The following is a 13,801-nucleotide window of genomic DNA, read 5'->3' on the forward strand; positions in this document are numbered from 1 at the left end:
CACCCCTCCCTGCTTTGACTACATTATCAGCCCAGCTTTGAAACAAAACACATAAATAAATACAGGATGAGGCTGTATGGATAGAAAAATATACAGGTAGTCCCCAAATTACAAACAAGATAGGTTTTGTAGGTTTGTTCTTAAGTTGAATTCATATGTAAGTCACAACAGATACAATTCTTACGTGAAACTCCAACTTTGGATAGCATAGGAAAGGGTTAAAACCCTATGGCAGGCATGGGCAAACTTTTTTGTCTTGGGGCCACATTGTGGACCCAACTAGGAGGGCCTGGCTGGGAAGGGAGACAGCCAGGCACATGCTGAGTGGGATGGGGCCTGTAAGAGGGTGGGGAAAGGAGGAGGTGGGACAGGGCCCTGATCATCCTCAGGTTGTCCTCCCAGCATAAGTATGGGGCTGCTCACCCCATCCTTATGCCAGGAGGAAAATGAGACATGTGGGCTGTCCTCTCGGCATTATGCCAAGAGGAGGACAAGATAGGCGATGGCTAAGAGTGGTCTAGAGTGCTCTCAACCACTGCACGCCTTCCTCAGGCCATCATCTCAGTATATGGACAAGACCGCTTGCCCCGTCTTTATGCCGAGAGGAAGGCGAGACATGTGGTGGCTGAGAGCACTCCAGAAGACTCTCAGCTGCTGCGTGCCTTCCTCCTCTGTCCTTTCTGCATAAGGATGCAGAGGGCCACTTTGTCCTTATGCTGAGAGAACAGGAAAATGAGGAGGTCCTGAGGTAAGCACCCAGGTGGCCACATCTGGCCTCTGGGCCTTAGTTTGCCTAAGCCTGCCCTAGGATGTTTGCTTTGCTGTCTGTGCCCCTGTTCAGAATATTTCTTCTCACTTTCTGTCCTTGTGATAATTGGATTTTTAAAAATCTGGCTTCTTGTGGAAACAAGGATTGGTGATAAAGCTTCAGTAGAGACACTGTTCCCCCATGATAACTCTTCCAGGAGTGATTTCCCTTCCTAGGGGTATATTTCTCTCACTTGTTGTCTCAGCTCTAGTCTTAACTATGAATCATTTGTAAGTTGAATGCTTGTAACTCAGGGGCTGTCTGTACATGATTGTCAATAACAGGGTCTCAAGGAATAGGAAGAAGTTTGTTTGCCTATTAGTGATGTACAAACCCAAATCGATCTCAAAGAGCAAATACAATTTTTAGAGTTTCAGCTATAAGATCTATGATCCTGGAAACACCAATCTCATATACTTTCAGAAGCTAACCAGGCTCACACCTGACCATTACTTAAATGAAAGACAAAGTTGTAATCACAGATTTCTCCAAGCAAAGATCTGAAATAAACATCTCAAAATCCTGGAGAGCTACTACCGGTAGCATGGTAGTATTGGGTTAGATGGACCAATAGTATAAGGCGGCTTCCTATATACTAGTTTTCCCTTCCCTTTTACATGGTAAGTCCCATTTTGAGTTAGAACAATCACTGAAATGACCTGGGCCTGACTCAAAACAGGACAGGCTTTTCTGAGTTTGTAGTATAAAGCTCCACACCTCAAACCTCATTCTCTCATTATCCCCAACTCACTTATATCTTAAGAGTTCACATATTTGCTTGCACCCATATGTGTGAGTGGTTTCCAATGAGTTGGCATCAACCTGGTGCCTGTCTCATTTGAAAGGACCTGTCAGGAGGATTCCTGCAGGAGATGCAATGTGAATTTAAGTGAAGGAAGCCCGAGGATCCTTGAAATATACCAGCCTTGAACACAAAGATCCTACCTTACACAAAGACTACCTGAAAGTCTGCATTTCTTTATACAAATGTGTTAATTTAAGATCTCCAGGGGAGGATTTTCTCTCAGTCCCTCTACGCTCACAGGAATGTTTGGTGAGGACTCGGAAAAGAGCCTTCTATATGGCTTCTCCCAGGCTCTAGATCATTCCCTGCTCTCTTTCTGCCGGCAACCGAAGACATTTCTATTCAAGCTGAACTATGAATTTTAATTATGGAGCAGTAGTCTGTCTGACATGCTGTGCTGTATTCTTTCTTTGGTAATGATTTAAACTGTTTTACCCATATTTTTAAATCATTGTATTATGTAATTCTTTTTTAACTTTTGTAAATTAATGTTTTAACCACCCTGAATTCATTTCTCAGGAACAAAAAGGAATATAGGCTTCATAAATAAATAAAACAATAAATACCCTTTACAACGTGTACTATTTTGCAAACAAGAACAAAAGGAACTTGAGCACTCTTATCCATAATTTTGAAATATTCACTATATTAAATAGTCCACCTGAGTGGCTTTGACAGTGACATTTTATTTTCTGTTGGTTCAATGTACACAAAGTTTGTTTCATGCACAAAATTAATAAAATATTGTATGGTATTATCTTCAGGCTAGTTATATTTAAGCTATATATGAAACATAAATGAATTTCATTTATACTTGGGTTCCATTTCCAAAATGTCTCATTATGTTCATATATGGAAATAAAGGTATTTAAAATCCAAAAGAATCAAAAATCCAAAACACATCCAGTTCCAAGCATTTTGGATAAAGGGTATTTAACTTGTGCGAACTTTATAATTTTAATGATGGCAGTAAGGTAAAGGTTTTCCCCTGACATTAAGTCTAGTCGTGTACGACTCTGGGGGGTGGTGCTCATCTCAATGTTTAAGCCGAAGAGCCAGCATTGTCTGTAGACACCTTCAAGATCATGTGGCCGGCATGACTGCATGGAGCGTCATTACCTTCCCGCTGGAGCGGTACCTACTGACCTACTAACATTTGCATGTTTTCGAACTGCTGTGTTGGCAGAAGCTGGGGATAACAGTGGGAGCTCACGCCGCTCTCTGGATTCAAACCTACGACCTTTCGATCAGAAATTTCAGCAGCTCAACAGTTTAACCCGCTGCGCCACCAGGGGCTCCAGTGATGGCAGTACTTACAATTAAATTATACATTAAAACGTTGTCTTGCAGAACTACCCTAGGACTTTATCCCATGCAATTTTGGGGATCATTGTTTTTCCCCTAAGGTTCGCAATGCCCTGTTTGGAAATTAAATGAATGATTTTCTACTTGAAGAAATCCTGTGTGTTTGTTCTCATGAAGTACTTTTTAACAGCAGATCGTTCAATGGGATTTCTATTATTCCATATTACAATTTATAAGTACATATACCATTCAGTTGCAGGGGCGGCTCAACCCATTACACAAAGTAAGCATTTGCAGTATAGTTGATTTTGCCCAGGGGCGCTCTTGAGGGAAAATAGACCTTGACATATGCAAGTTGTAGTTACTGGGATGTATAGTTCACCTACAATCAAAGAGCATTCTGAACTTCACCAGTGATGGAACTGAACCAAATATGGCACACAGAACTCCCACGACGAACAGAAAATATATATCAATGATTGGTTGGTTGGGGGGGGGGGGGGGGGCAAAATACTGTTGGCTTACCCTTGAAAATTACCTAGGGCCGCTTCTGTTCAGTTGGCTCCTCCCTCCAGAACAACAACATCTTTTTCTTTACAAGCAAGCAATTGAGAATTCCCATCTCACGTTAAATTTCATGTTTTTAATTTTTAAAGTCTAAGAGTTTTCCAGGCTGTATTGCCATGTTCCTGAAGCATTCTCTCCTGACGTTTTGCCCACATTGTGGCAGACATGCTCAGAGGTTGTGAGGACTGAAGTAGATCTCGCCTCAAAAAAGTTATGAATATCAAAAAAGAAGTTGACTGCAAATCAACTTACAAAGCGCAGGGAAAAAAACTCTTTATAAATGGTGAAATGTCTGGAACCCACAGTATAAGCTTGTGTCATGTGATGGGCTCTGTAGGAACTCTATTGTCGAAGGCTTTCATGGCCAGAATCACTGGGTCGTTGTAGGTTTTTTTGGGTTATATGGCCATTTTCTAGAGGCATTCTCTCCTGATGTTTCACCTGCATCAATGGCAAGCATCCTCAGATCTCACAATCTCTGAGGATGCTTGCCATAGATGCAGGCGAAATGTCAGGAGAGAATGCCTCTAGAACATGCCCATATAGCCCGAAATACTTACAACAATGCTCTGTAGGAAACATTTCTTAAATGTGTATAAACACTGGTTCCAATATTTCAGTGCAAAACCAAATAGCTTGAGAATATGCTACTTACATTATTAAAGCAATTTTCAAACTTAAATTACTAATACATGAACAATTTGATATTGTCTCAGTCCCAGTAATCTAAAAGTTTACTGGATAGCAAAGATAGCTTCCCTTAAGGCTCTTGTCTGAAATTTGATGATAGGAAAACAAAAGTAGGCATTTCTAAGTGTTTCAACTGGAATAGAATGGAGTGGGAAATGGGGGCTCTTTAGGAGGATATTGTGTAAGGTCATTCTAGGCAATACCAGCACTCTAATCTAATTGACAAAACAACCATCAATGCAACAAGTAACCATTTTACAAAGTACCTGCAAGAGCTATGATGAACATCCCAGTCAACTGACTGCAGATATTAGATTTAATAGATAGGAACCCACTTGCTGAATTTGTGATGCAAAAAAATCCTTCTACCCACACTGTACAAGGAATCCTTACATGTTTTCAATCTTGAGTGATAGAGTATTTTTTTTTGGGGGGGGGGGGGATCCTAAAGCTACTGAGGTTGCACATTTCCTAGCAATTCAGAATATTTTGGAATTTATGACATCCATATTTAAGGGATGCTGGGGGAAAAAATCCTAAAGCTACTGAGGTTGCACATCTTCTAGCAATTCAGAATATTTTGGAATTTATGGCAACATTATTATCCATATTTAAAGGATGCTCTCAAAGGAGCACCCGATGAACCAACCTGGACACAGCATATTATTTGAAAACACAGAAATGCTGGACCACTCCAACAACCACCATGTAAGACAACACAGAGAAGCCATTGAAATGCACAAGCATGTGGACAATTTCAACAGAAAGGAGGAAACCATGAAAATGAACAAAATCTGGCTACCAGTATTAAAAAAAACTCTAAAATTAGAACAGCACAACAACAGAGAGGAAACAAACAAGGACATCTAATCACCTCTCAACAAAAGATTGCTCCAGGCACTGCCAGGCCATCAATTGCTAATCAAAGTGGTCAGTTGAAACATTCACACCTAGCTCCAACAGACAAGAGTCCTTTGTCCCACCCTGGTCATTCCACAGATATATAAACCCTTTTTCTTAGTTCCAAGAGACCTCACTACCTCTGAGGATGCTTGCCATAGATGCAGGCGAAACGTCAAGAGAAAATGCCTTTAGAACATGGCCATATATCCCGAAAAAACCTACAACAACCCAGAGACACCTATTCTAAGCAAACCAACAGAAGCCCGTGTGCATGTGTGTGTGTGTGTGTTCCTTTACCTATCAACTTATGTGACCCCATTAATTTCACAGAGTTTTCTTAGACAAATAATGCTTAGAGATGATTTTGCTATTTCTTTTGACTAAAATGCAATCTACAGCAGATTCATTGGGAATCTCTAATCTAAGTACTCACCAGGACTGGCTCTAATTAGCTTTCAGGTGAGATCTCATGCCTTTAGGCAGAAGCATTTTTACTATTAATTTTATGTCTTGCAGTTACAAAGTTGTCCATTTTGTCTAAAAATTTTAGATGGCCTGTAGTTGGACACTAGTAATTATACTCCCCTAATTTGATCAGTTATTTTGCATACATACATTAAAACAACAGCAGCACATTGAATGAAGTAGACATCTGCCTTTGATAATGGTCAGAAGGAAGAAAATCTTTACAGCAATCAGGGCTTTAAAAGTGACCCAGCATGGCAAGCTACTTTCTCATGAACCACATTTGCATACAAAATCAAAATATGTGGAGAAGCTAGCTCACGTTTTAGCAATTGCTCTGGCACAGGGATTTCAGGGAAGTTCAAACAATGAGGCCGAGGAGACCACTCGAGAATATACTAATGACTAAATTCAGATCCTCATAAAAAATGTTTTGAAGTACAACATTTAGAGTGTTTCAAGCAACAGACTGGTTGGGAAACTTAAAGGAATCATAGTTTATAATAACAATTACTACTATTACTACTACTACTACTGCAGGAGCCCTCAATGGCACATTGGGTTAAACCCTTGTGCTGGCAGGACTAAAGACCAACAGGTCGCAGGTTCGAATCCGGGGAGAGCGCGGATGAGCTCCATCTGTCAGCTCCAGCTCCCCTGGGCAACATCCTTGCAGACGGCCAATTCTCTCACACCAGAAGCGGCATTCAGTTTCTCCAGTTGCTCCTGACACACACACACACACACACACAGAGACACACACAAACTACTACTGTGCTGGTATAGCTGTACCAGGAGCTCCAATTCTGTTTGCTTTGCATTAAATGTTTGTTTGCAATCCCAGGCTTGGGATTTTGCAGCAGAGTGGCTTCCTGTTATAGTTTGCAATCATAGGGCAAGCCACCTGTCAATTATCGTTAGGTTCCCTGGTCCCGCCCCTTTTTGAGTTTTGGAGAGAATAGGAGCCTTTTTGGTTCAGTCCACAAAGAGCAGCTTTCCATGCAGGACATAATACCAAGAGCTCCTGTAGAAAGCTTCGTCTTCTATGGCTTGGCCGGGGAAATATACAGCCTACAGCTTGGCCGGGGTTATACAGCCCTACAGCTTGGCCGGGGAGAAAAGGCCCACAGCTTGGCTGAGGATTTTGCAGCCTTACAGCTCCTTTGCTGAGGGACTTCAGCCAGCCATCACCTAAACCTGAACTCCTTCTTTTCGCCTGGAAGTCTACAAAGCTCTGCTTGGTAAGGGTCGCTCACGGAAGCCAGACACAGTTGGTACCGGGTGCAGGGGCTCCACACCAACAGAGGCAAGTACAGACTGCCCAGATTAGAAGTTAAGGATTTCCCCATTAGTTAATTACAGTTAAGAAGATAGTGCCTGTTTCCAGTGAACAAGATTGCAAGAGCCAATAGACTGTTAAGAAAGCTTTAAAGTACCTGTTTGTTTTCATCAATAAAGAACTTTGTTGGACTTACTTTAAGCCTCTACAGAACTTTGTTTTGGGGAGGTCCAAGGGCCTTTAATCTGAGGCAGCCCCGGCGTCCCGTTGGGCACAGAGAATTTATGTCCTGTCTACAGTCATATGCACAGGCCCAGCGTGCGACAGCACAACTACTACTACTACAATAATTATCATAATATTTTACCATGCTGTGATTTTTATAAAAAAGAAGTGTTTGAATTTGTTATTTTAATACATCCAGTAACCACATCAACATCAGCAGCAAAAATAATGCCCCTTTTGAAAGTAAAGAGATATGTGCATTCCTGCCACAAATTATAGGAATTGAGATAATATATTACTTTAATCATTATGTATTTTGTGTAACTTGGTTAGCCACCCAAAGCTCATATATGGCATATATAAATACATGCATTGACAAATTGTGTCTACTGAATTGTTTATGCCAATTGTATCAACTGTTTCTAAACTATGGGACATTATTTTGTTTTCCTTATTTTTTGCAGATTTCGCATAGAGTTGAGTGGATTCTTTTCCTGTTGCTTGAAACAGCTCTATTGATATGCCATTTGTTCCTAGTGATCTATTTCTCCGAAGTGCTCTGAGTCAGCATCCACTTCACATTCTAAAACTGTAGGTTCATCTTCAAATACTTCCTCCTTGAATGAATCTATAATATTTTCATCTCTTTTACATAGTATTTCAACTTCACTGTTAGTTTAAATTTACCTATGAATTCTCAGATTTTGTAGGAAAGGACTTGCTCTAGTTTTTTGTGGTCTTCAATTTACCTACACTGATTTTATAGTAATTTTTGTCCCTGCATACCAATCAAATGTCCTGTTTTCATGTGTAATCAATTTCCTGCTGGGCCCCAACATATGATCTTTCAATTTCCTATGCTTCAATTTATGCCTTTAGAGCATAAATTTGGATTTTTAGTTATATTGATGGCTTTTACCTGAAATCTTACTGATTTTACTCAGTCAGACTTTGCCTTATCTTCCTTGAATGCTTTTGTTACATCTCTCCTCACTATTAATGCCACCCCATTTGTTCTTACATTTACATTTCCTAAGTAATTATCTGTCTGAAAATGTCCCATTTCTATCCATTATACTTCACCTACCCCAAGTATTTATTTATTTATTTATTTATTTATTTAGAGGTTTTATATACCGACCCTCTCACCTTCAAAGAGGGATTCGGACCGGTTCACAACATGTGTTAACATACAAAAAATATACAATAACAACACAATGCCACTTCATTACACGATTAAAATATCAGCACCATACACATTAACACATTATCATCCCAGTTAAAAGAGCCAAATCGTCCGACACCATCACAATCCCATTCATCATCCTCCTTTCATGTGGGCAAATAATTAAATCAGTTGTCAAATGCCGCGTTCCACAACCAGGTCTTTGTTAGTTTCCTGAACGTCATGAGGGAGGGGGCAGTTCTGATCTCTAATGGCAGGGAGTTCCAAAGTCGAGGGGCCACCATCGAGAAGGCCCTGTCCCTCGTCCCCACCAGCCGTGCTTGTGCAGGCAGAGGGACCGAGAGCAGGGCCCCTCCAGACGATCTTAGTGGTCTTGATGGTTCGTAGGGGAGAATACGTTCGGAGAGGTAAACAGGGCCGGAGTTGTTTAGGGCTTTATAGGTTAACACCAGCACTTTGAATTGTGCTCGTATTTCCATGTTTATACATTCCATTTCCTGCTTTTCATTGTCTAGCTACCTTTTATTTATGCCTCTCCCATTCTATATTCCTATGGACTTTCCTTGTACCTCTGATGACATTTCTAACCAAAGTGTATGGAGAGTCTTGTGTTGGGGATAAGTGATCTAAATCAAGGGTCCTCAAACTAAGGCCCAGGGGCCAGATGCGGCCGTCCAAGGTCATTTACCCAGCCCTCGCTCAGAGTCAACCTAAGTCTGAAATGACTTGAAAGCACATAACAATAACAACGATCCGATCTCATCAGCTAAAAGCAGGCCCACACTTCCTATTGAAATATTAATAATTTTATATTTGTTGAAATTGTTCTACATTTTAATTATTGTATTGTTTCTAAGTGTTTTTGTACTACAAATAAGACATGTGCAGTGTGCATAGGAATTCATTCATTCTTTTTCAAATTATAATCTGGCTCTCCAACAGTTTGAGGGTCTGTGACCTGGCCCTCTGTTTAAAAAGTTTGAGGACCCCTGGTCTAAATGATAGCACCCTTCATTGCATGCCTACCGATGCCTTCCGGGAAACCTCTGGTGCAACTTGCAAGTGTAGTCTACTCTTACTTATCGTACCCATGCCTGCACTGTTTCATGACAGGCAATTGGAGGGCCATTTAACACATCCAAACATATTACATATTTCACAGTGTCAAGATTTTAAACTTTGTGTTTTCTCAAATACATTGGTTCACTCCTCATACGATAAATATAAAACAGTGCAAGGTAGATCAAATTGGAAAACTTCATGTTCCTTCATGGGGTTTTGTCACAGGTGGGCAATATAGGACTACCAGAGCAGATGGGAGCTGAAAACCAAAAGTTATGACAATGAATCCAGCAAAGGGTTCAGGTGAGGAGCTAATGCAACAACACAAGACTGTAGTAACAGCCAAAAAAGGAAATGAGAAACATAAGGACTACAATTACCCGACAAAGTCATCATCCAAACAGAAAATTAGGGGGACCCAGTATTCAATCCTAATGGTCAAAACCAGTCCATAGGCTGAAAAGATTTCACTGCTCAGGAAGAGAGAGTTCACTGCTCTGTGAAACTGATATTCTAGCCAGAAAAGAACTGAGAGTTGATGGTCCTGGCTTCTAATAATACAAAAACTTTACTATTTCAGTTTTCATCCATCCTTATTCACATGACTTATTATTTCTTTCTTACAAAAAGAAACCCCATCCTGTTCCCAGTATATACAGTAATCCATTTTTACATATGTACTGCTGCTTTCATTGTCATTAGGATAGAAGTCACTGGCACCCCAGGTAGACTAGTCTTTGTCTAAGAAACCTCTGGATTTAACATGTAGGCTGTTTGGTCACTGGTTCATGGCTGTCTTCTAATAAGGAAGGTCTATCATCTGTTTGTCAAATTATGCTTCTACTCTGAGTGTCTATGTAGGCTGATGACTCTGTGGTATTTCACACAATCTCCATATGTTGCCTTTCTTGCATGGCTTACATGAGAAAATCATCATGTAAGGAATGCTGTGACAGGTGAGTGGCCCTGAAGTTTCCAGGGATGTTGTGGGAGTGTGTGGCAATATTGTTGTTGTTGTTAATTTTTCCTTTTACATATTTTTTCCTCCTGTTTGCTGAGCATAGGATCACAACTGTGTAAAACTTACATTAGCCAAGTATCAAGCAAGATAGAAATATTCCTCCAGTTCAAACCAACCTGTGTTCATAGTTTACTGTGAGAACACACTCCAGCCACATAAAACAGTGTATAGTATTAAAAATGAAACGATACCAAAACACATAATCCACGCAAACGTCATCCTCAACCTATTATAGCAATAGCATAAAGTATTTCTGTATCCAAATACTTTTGTTTGCTCATGCAAATAAACTCAGTAGGAAACAGCAATGATGTTTCTGTAAATGTTTTCATGGCCGGAATCACTGGGTTGTAGGTTTTTTCGGGCTATATCCACAAAACAAATCTAGATTGACTTCAGATGCTTTGTTTTCCCCTCACCAGCTTCTTCCTGAATTTCACCTTAATTAGTCTAGGGTTGCATCTGCACAGTTGGATCAATGCAGTTTGATACCACATTAACTGCTGTGGCTCATGTTCCCTAGAACATGGCCATATAGCCCAAAAAAACCTACAACAACTTATATGATAGAACTTTGTATCAGGCAACATCCGGTGCCTTCATGTCTTTTAGCATTTTGGGGGTGCAATGTTTCTTTTCTTTGAATCTATGATGCATTTTATCTCAAGCTTGTACATATGCTCCATACTTATTTTTGTTTAGGCAGGATCACTAAAAAGAATGGCAATCCCATATATTGTGGTCATAGATATTTAATAGATGATGATGATGATGATGATGATGATCTTTATTTATATCCCACCCCATCTCCCCAAAGGGACTCGGACTTGCAACATGGATAAATACAATAAAAATACATAGAAAATTAAAAAAAACAAAATAATAACATGTCAGATCAATATAAGACAAAACTTATATTTGTATCGCATAAGAACACCAGATTAAGGTATGGTAATTTATTACTGGGCAATGAGGAAAGATGACTCCACAGGTCTAACTTGCCACTGGATAGCCAATAATGACAAAAATACTGTTTCTTGGTTGGGAACATGAAAGACCAAAGTTCTACAAGTAACAACTATTTTATCCGTGAGTACCAAAAAAATCCTATCTCTAGCATTCATGACCTGACAATAACTTGGCCAAGGGATGCCCTAAATCCAGTCTGTAATAAAAGGCATAGACTGTAGTTAGCCTTCTGAGCAGACATGGAATCCTAGCCCTGTTCATCAATAAACATCAAAATGCAGTAATGCATTATGGAGATGTGGTGGGCAGGAGAACAGATTCCTTCTCTAAATATTGCCATCTCCTTCAGTTGCACCCTCCCCATAACGAAGGTTCTTGTCATTATAGGGGAAAGTGTTAGGGATAAAGGCGCTTGTGGGAAATAGCGGTAAGAAACACTGCTTTTTCTTCCTGCCACTTTTCTGCTGGAAGTGATCTTACACACGCCCCTCCACCAAAGTAGTTCTGCAGCTGCCTTTTAGAGACCCAGGTCTGCTGATTTAGATCTGCTTGCTCCTTTTAGTTGGATTTGGCTCTGTATCTAATTGGGAAAATGTCTACTTTGAAGGGAATCAGACCTGGAAGATAAGCAACATAGAACATAAAGGTAATAAAGCTAACCTAGTAAGATTAATCATGTCTAGGAGTTGAGAGGAGAGTAGACAGTGAAATTTAATTTTTGAATGATACTCAACATCCATCAAAATATGGGCCTATAATACTATATAGTCACTAAAAGCAGCTGTTTCAAGGCAGTGACTTGCTTTCATCTCGGTTTTCACTGAACAAAACTGTCATACTTTCAGTGCCCCAGAATTGTTTTTGGAGGCTTGTGACAGCATGATGAAACATCATTTGGTACTTTAGGGTTATGTCTTAAATTGGACCCCATTATTGCCTTGGAATCTAGTACACAATCCAGTTTATATCAAAGTAGTTAGACTGAAAATTGCTCAATTTTGCTGAAATCCACAAAACTAATCTAGATTGAATTCAGATGCTTTGTTTTCCCCTCACCAGCTTCTTCCTGAATTTCACCTTAATTAGTCTAGGGTTGCATCTGCACAGTTGGATCAATGCAGTTTGATACCACATTAACGGCCGTGGCTCAGTGCAATGAAATACTATGATTTGTAGTTTGGTGAGGCATCAGTACTCTTTGGCAGAGAAGGTTAAACGCCTTGCAATACTACAACCTCCACAATTTCATAACATTGAAGCATGGCAATTAAACTGGTATAAAACTGCATTAATTCTTCAATGTAGATGCATCCTTGGTTTAAAGCGCCATACCTCTTGCTCTCCCTTCAGTGACCCTGGAACAACACATGGCAGAAAAACCAAAAGGAAACCATTTCTCATAATATACAAACAAGCAAATAGCTTGCACCTCTCTGAGGACTTTTCGAGGATCTTCTACATGTTTCCCCGCAAGAAATATAAAGATTTTAATTGATTCATTCATTGGCTCCCAGGAGTGCCGATGGGAGGAAATGCCTTCCATATAACCCAAGCAGGGATGAGCAACGCCAAGAAGATTGTAGCAAATCTACTTACACTTTGTGGTGTGAAATAATCCCTCTGGGTTCTGCCCATTTCTTTCTGGCACTGTTGCTTCAGTCTTTTCTGTGAATATAAGAAAAACATAGGCATGAGGAAGGGAAGCAATGCAACCACTACAGAACTGTCTACGCAGGCAATTCTGCTGGGCACCGATACCACACCTGGGAGGCTAAGGATGCTGAAGATAACAAATAGATAAATGGATACCTTTCAAGAGGTAAAGGATGTGCTTGCTGCAGCCGGCTACCCGTTGTCTTGTGTAACAGCAAGAGCTGCTCTGTCTCTGTACCACTGATATGCTATCAGCAAGCATTTCCAAAAGATGTCTGTGAGGTCCTAGTGCCTGTGTTTAAGGTTTTCCCCTCATAGCAATTGCATTTCTATCACTTTTTCACACTGTTTTAAAGTGCCATTATGGGGAGAGATGCTAATAGAGTACTTCAATCAGTGTAAGCTCAAAACAATACGAAAAACCTATTTGCTCTTCTTAAAAAAACAGGGATGTGGGGAGATATCTCTTCAAAATGCTAAAGAGGACATGAAAAATTGTCCTATTTTCTACAGAAAAATGGTTTTCAGTAGTCATTAAAACTGCGGTTCAATATATACTTAAGTGAAACACTGTAGGATGAATGCAGTTTGACGCCACTTTACCTGCTATGTCTCAATGCTGTGGAAACCTGAGAGTTGTAGTTTCACAAGGTTTTTAGATTTCTCTGTCAAAGTACTGGTGCCCCAGCAAATGATTACCTTCATGATTCTCTAGCATTGAGCCATGACAGTTAAAGTGATGTGAAATTGCATTAATTCTACATTATAGAAGCACCTAAGCTTGTGTTTTTTTTTTATTTCAATGGACCTGTTCTAAGTATGTTCTAAGGGTTGGGACTATTTCTGAAAGGGCTGGTCAGTGT

The 13,801-nt window shown here is 40.1% G+C and overlaps 1 protein-coding gene across 2 annotated transcripts in view; it reads right to left on the reverse strand.

Annotated features, from left to right (window-relative positions):
* The window catches only part of RAB27B (RAB27B, member RAS oncogene family), a 122,932-nt gene extending 109,734 nt beyond the window's left edge, over window positions 1–13,198 (reverse strand). The window contains exons 1-2 of one of the 2 annotated variants that reach the window (XM_060761277.2): window positions 13,095–13,198; window positions 12,882–12,950 (exon numbers count right to left, since the gene is read on the reverse strand). The gene's annotated coding sequence lies outside the window, so the exon portion shown is untranslated. Of the gene's footprint in view, window positions 1–12,881; window positions 12,951–13,048 lie in introns of both variants that reach the window. The other variant, XM_060761278.2, reaches the window with a different exon arrangement.
* Between the last annotated feature and the right edge of the window lie 603 nt (window positions 13,199–13,801).

This window comes from Anolis sagrei, chromosome 2 (genome assembly GCF_037176765.1).
Source record: "Anolis sagrei isolate rAnoSag1 chromosome 2, rAnoSag1.mat, whole genome shotgun sequence".
Classification (NCBI taxonomy): domain Eukaryota; kingdom Metazoa; phylum Chordata; class Lepidosauria; order Squamata; family Dactyloidae; genus Anolis; species Anolis sagrei.